Raw genomic sequence first — 5,931 nt, forward strand, 5'->3', positions numbered from 1 at the left:
GGTCCTGATTGTCGGAGCCAATCTTTGCGTTGAAGTCGCCCAAATGGATTTGAATGTCACCCTTCGGAATTCTCTCAACCACGCTGTTCAGTTGACTGTAAAACTGCTCTTTCTCCTGCAAGTCGGCAACGTCAGTTGGCGCATAACACTGGACCATTGTAAGGTTTCTAACCCGTGTTCTAAATCTGGCTACGATTATTCTTTCGTTTATCGGTTCCCATCTAATGAGGGCCGCGTAGGCCTGCGAGCTTAACAGGAAACCAACTCCTCGTTCCCGAGTAGCATGTTCTCCTCGTATGCCAGAGTAAAGCAGGACTTGCCCGGATTGTGTCTTGTGTTCTCCAGTATTAGGCCAACGGACTTCGCTCAGTCCCAGAATTTCAAGCTTGAGGCGGCTAGCCTCTCTAGCAAGTTGTTCCAGTTTGCCTTGTTGGGCAAGGGTTAAAACATTCCAAGTTCCAATTCGTGTCCGTGTTTTCATGCTAAAAGTCGTCGCCAAAGTTCCAGGTCGGTCATTTCTTTCGGATTCCGTAACAATTTCAAATCGGGAGCAGTAGGTTGTTAGCCTAAAGTCCCTATCCCGCGATGGGGCTGCCATCTTGGACATAGCTGGCGGGAGCCGCATTTCATAAATTCAGCCGCTTGCTACAAGACAGACGCTGTTTGAGCCGCCCCTGACCTGGAGAACAGACGCTCGGTTGTTGTTGCACGCCGCCCCTGACCTGGGGAACAGACGCGTGCGGCCACCTTCTCAGTCTGCATGCGACCAAAGCATCCACCGGGGTTGGGTACCCGATCTCCGCTTAGGTTACTCGCACCCCAGCCGGCACCGCGGGGAGGTAGAGATAGTATTAGTAAAATACAACAAAATATTCAGTTAAAGTCTTCCAAAAGTGCATGCGAGTGGAAAAACGATAAGCTGTAGTTTCGTCAGATTGCCCAGACCAGTTTACCATAAAACCTTAAATGTAAGCCGTGAAAAATAACAGGATTCACGCTGATTCCATTATTCCTCTTATTTCTAAGAACTAGAGTCGTTTTTGCGAAATTTTCATATAATATACAGTAATACCTCGATATAAAGCAACCCCTTTTTAAAGCAACCTCGATATAACTGTAGAGAATAATATATGAAATAATCAATAGAAAAAAATAAGAAACCAATCAAATCACATGTCATTCAAACAATAATGAGGTATTGCTATTTCATCGGTATATGTGATATAAGTCAGTTTTGTGAAAAGCAATATGAGAACAAAAAATAGATTTCTCTGCTTTTCGCCTGGAATGAATGAACTCGATGTGAAGAGAGTAAGAGAAAGAGATAAACTGAGAGAACTTTAAGGACAAAAGGTTGGATTCTGACAGTCAGTCTATTAACTAATCTTTTAGCGTAGGGGAACTGGGGGTAAGACGCCCACGTTAAGAAGAATCTTTCATAACTCGTAAATGAAAAATGCAATCCAGTAAATTCGACAATAGTTTTGAAAAGGGGACTGTTCTTCACCAGAAATATACAAACAGGAACACTTATACCAATTATATTCGTCTTAATCGTTAAATTTGGAAAAGCTTTCTAAAGTATGATTTTCATTTCGTTTGGGGCAAAGTGCGCATATGTGTGTACCCAAACGCGCCTTTTAACGATTAATATATGTTTATTAATTCAAGAGCCTCCGATAGTGTTTGCCAGGTAAAAACACTTCTTGTCTACTTCACAGATGGAAATATGTATTGCTACGCGCAGTGCTGCCAGATATACTGACGTTCTTGTGAATAGTTAATTAAATCTATATTAAATTTAGGAATTTTAAATATATTCGTTTATATTCAAGTTATGTTTTCCAATTCAACATATAAATATCCTTAAAATTGTTGTGATGAAAACTGCATATAAATTTAAACAAATATGAAACATGCTTAAAGATAAACGGACATGGCGCGTTTTGCCCTGCCTAGACATGCTTATTGAAAATCGTTAAAAATAACAGAAAAAATAATTGAACAAAGAAATTTTTCGTTGTGTGATGATTGTCAAGACCAATGTTAATCATTGGAACAGATGCCAGGTAAATGTTTTGCTGATAGATGTTGTAATTCCTTACGAGAAAAAATCAAAAATTGCAAGAAAAGCTCCCAAAAAAATTAGTTTTCTTTTTTCGTCGAATTTACGCAATATAGAAAACTTAGAAGGTCCACAAATGTTTATGAACGCATAAAAGTGTAAATAGAACAAACTGGCATTTTCAGAAATGTTGAAAACTGTTTGTTTAGTGAAATACTGATGGTGGCGCATCTTGTCCCGACTGCGCTTTTTATACCCAATTCCCCTACGGTTGGATTTCATTTTTATTTGGTAGTAAAAAAGGTGTAGTGAAACGGACATGAAAAAAGAATAGTCACGACAATAACGTCACCCAATATAAAGCAACTTTTGCCTCTATATTACGTTACTTTTAATAATGTTTCTAATTTGAATAAATAGGGTAAATGATCTTGAGCGGAACTAAATGGCTCAATTCGACGCAACTCGAAACAGTTAATCAAGCGGTATGGCTGAGGGTTATAACCGAGCAAAAAACTTTTTAGTTCAGCGGATAGATCTTGGTTTCTGCTTTCTAATGGTGATTTTTAAAATATTTTAGAGTAAATCCTAATAACTCTAGAGCTGTTTTACTGGAGTAAGAATTCTGATCTTGAGCGGAACCACGCTGATCTTGAGCGGAACTAAAATATGATCTTGAGCGGAACCATTTTCTTCTTTCAACATCTTTAATAGCTCACATTCCTAATACTTGTGTTACTATGAAACTTCAATTAAATTTCATCTTTGAAGATTTTAAAGTTAAAAAATTAATGTTTTTACGTAAAAAAAGAAACTTAGCGTTCCAAAGTTGTTCTCGGAATATCCGTTCAAATTTATTGCTTGCTTAACCTTCCAAAGCTGTTTGCAAAATCTGCGTTTCGGGGAAATTTGACTTGTAATTTATTGTTATTCCCGTGGCCGCAAATGTTGACCGATTTTTATGATACTGGATTCATTGTGTAGGTTATTTTTTCTAGTTTCTAAATATTTAAAAAAGAAGTGAATATGTTCTACTAGGTTGTCTGTAGTTGGCTCCGAATGAAAAAAGTCCCAAAAAACAATTTTATCTTTAAATTGCTTATAATTTCTAACAACTTTGCAGTATTTGGGTGCTATTTTAATTTCTGGAATTGTTAAGAATACAAGATAAGTTAACCACCGTTAATTAAGTTTTGTAAATTATTTTTCGGCATATCGGTGAAATGTATATTCTTGGAGAAAGAATATCAGAAATGAAATTTTATGAAGATGGATAGAAAAGTGAGAAGAAAATTTGACAGATGTTGAAAAGAGCGAAAGAGCATTTTTGCGAGGAAAACTTATTAACGTACACCAAACTTTACCCCGCAACATTTCATTATTTAGGAGAAGTAGTACCGGGATAGAGGTGGCACTACCTTAACCTATACAATGAAATCTGGTTGGTCCGAAGTCTACATGTGGTGAACACGTATACCCCGGACGGGCAACTATATATTGCCCGTCCGGGGTATACGTGTTCACCACATGTAGACTTCGGACCAACCAGATTTCATTGTATAGGTTAAGGTAGTGCCACCTCTATCCCGGTACTACTTCTCCTAAATAATGAAATGTTGCGAGGTAAAGTATGGTGTACGTTAATAAGTTTTCCTCGCAAAAATGCTCTTTCGCTCTTTTCAACATCTGTCAAATTTTCTTCTCACTTTTCTATCCATCTTCATAAAATTTCATTTCTGATATTCTTTCTCCAAGAATATACATTTCACCGATATGCCGAAAAATAATTTACAAAAGTTAAGAATACATCTATCCAATGATGTATAAATATGTGGGGGTCCAATGAATTTTTTGACCGCTATTCTGGATTTCCCGGTAGATAAAAAATATAACTCAAAACAAAGACATCCAATTTTGTCTTTGCATCGCTGTATCTCATTTCTTAATTAATTGATATTTCAAACTTCAATTTTAGTTCTTTCTCGTTAATTTGATTAACATTTTCAAAGAATATATTTGGTCTCTTAAAAATTTCAGTTCCTCAGTATATTGTAATTATGAGTAAGATGCTTTGAATCTGCGCTTCGGGTCATATTGACCCGAACGACTTTTGAAAGTAACGACAGAGTCAGAAATACATAAGAAGATTAATTAAATTACAGATTTTGCAAAAAAAAAAATGTACATTGCTCTTAATCAACGTTTTTGAAAAAAAAAAAATCTGAATTTTTGTCATTACTCATTCCCATAATTCCTTTAATTTTATTGAAAACTCATGATAAAATGGATCATTTTTAAATTTTAGTTGGGAAAAATCAGATTACGTTGAAAATCTTTTCATACTTTTCTAATTCAAAGTAAGAAACCTAAATTAAATATTGACCAAAAAATGTAATTATGGAAATCCGATCAAAGTTCAAAAATTGTGTGAAATCTGTGATGAAAGTTTCCTCAAAATTCTGTGAAAAACAGATTTTTCTGTGATTTCGGCAATCTTGCTCTAAGCAACTCATTCATAGAATAAAGTTTATTGTAAATTCCAGTTTCTTATGAATCAAGATTAAATTTATTTATATTTAAAATTTATGGAAACATAAATTATTTAGCTTAACTGATAAAACAATCATTTCTCAAACCGACTTCCAGTTCGAGCTCAAGTGTAAAATCAAACACAAGGGAAATGGGTAGAGTTTCAATACCAGGCCACCAATTGAATCGTGGAATATTATAAAATAGCTAACCCGGTGTGCTTTGCTACACTTAGTAAAACTGAAGGAATGTGTGTTGAAAACAATTTAAATTTTTGTTTATTAGGTAGTATATCGTTTTCAATTGGAATTTGAACATATAAAACAACTTCTTTAAATGAAAGCTACTTCTTAAAGTACGAATAGTAACGGCAATGAAAGTTGATTATTATTCTAAAATAATGACTTAACTTTATTGGCTTCATTAGTTCTCGAATTATGCCAAAAATATGTATGAAAGCCTTCCTCCTCCTTCCTGTCGTCCCACTGAAAAAAAGAATCAAAAACACATTTCTCGTACCCCCAAAAATTAAGCTTTTTGTGTGCCTAGTTTGGTACGCTATGACACCAATTAATTCTATTCTATTCTATTTTGTTTATTTATAGAGGATTTTAACCATCTTGGTCATTCTGCTCTTAACCAATTAATTAATTTTTGTTCTATTCGAATTTAATTTTACATCTTTTCTTTCCCTAAAGCTGACATAATAAGGAAATAAAAGGTGCTGCATATATTCAGGGGTAAAAAACGCGTGCGAGACATTAGGCATAAGACAGCGCACCTAGCGGTTTATTTCGGAAGCTAGTAGTTCCGCTCAAGATCAAAGATGGTTCCACTCAAGATCATATTTTACTTTTAAAAACTACGCGATTTATTGATATTTTGATGGAAAACTTGTTACAAAAACCCGAATAATGCTTTTTTAAGAATTTTTCTACCATTTTAGTCATTAAGAATCAGTTTATAACGGCCAAGGGTTACATAAATTGACGTTCAAAGTCAGCGTAGATTGATGAAAATTGCAGCAAAAATGCGTATGTTTTTAAATCTTCTAATAACATTATTTCAGTTAATAGACTGTAGCAAAAATGTTAATGCTTGTAGGAAAAGGTTTTGAAAAAGTGTTTTTTCAACATTTTGATAAGATTCATAAACAATAATTGCCTATATCTTAGGAAAAATAAATGGTTCCGCTCAAGATCAGATTTCGACTAGTTCCGCTCAAGATCATTTACCCTATGTTTAATTTCAATAATTTTTTGGCATCAAAATATAAAAATGTTGTTTATGAGCCATGCGGTAAATTCTCAGAGGCATAAAGAGCAAATGAGCGCAAG

This window comes from Uranotaenia lowii, chromosome 3 (assembly GCF_029784155.1).
Source record: "Uranotaenia lowii strain MFRU-FL chromosome 3, ASM2978415v1, whole genome shotgun sequence".
NCBI lineage: Eukaryota > Metazoa > Arthropoda > Insecta > Diptera > Culicidae > Uranotaenia > Uranotaenia lowii.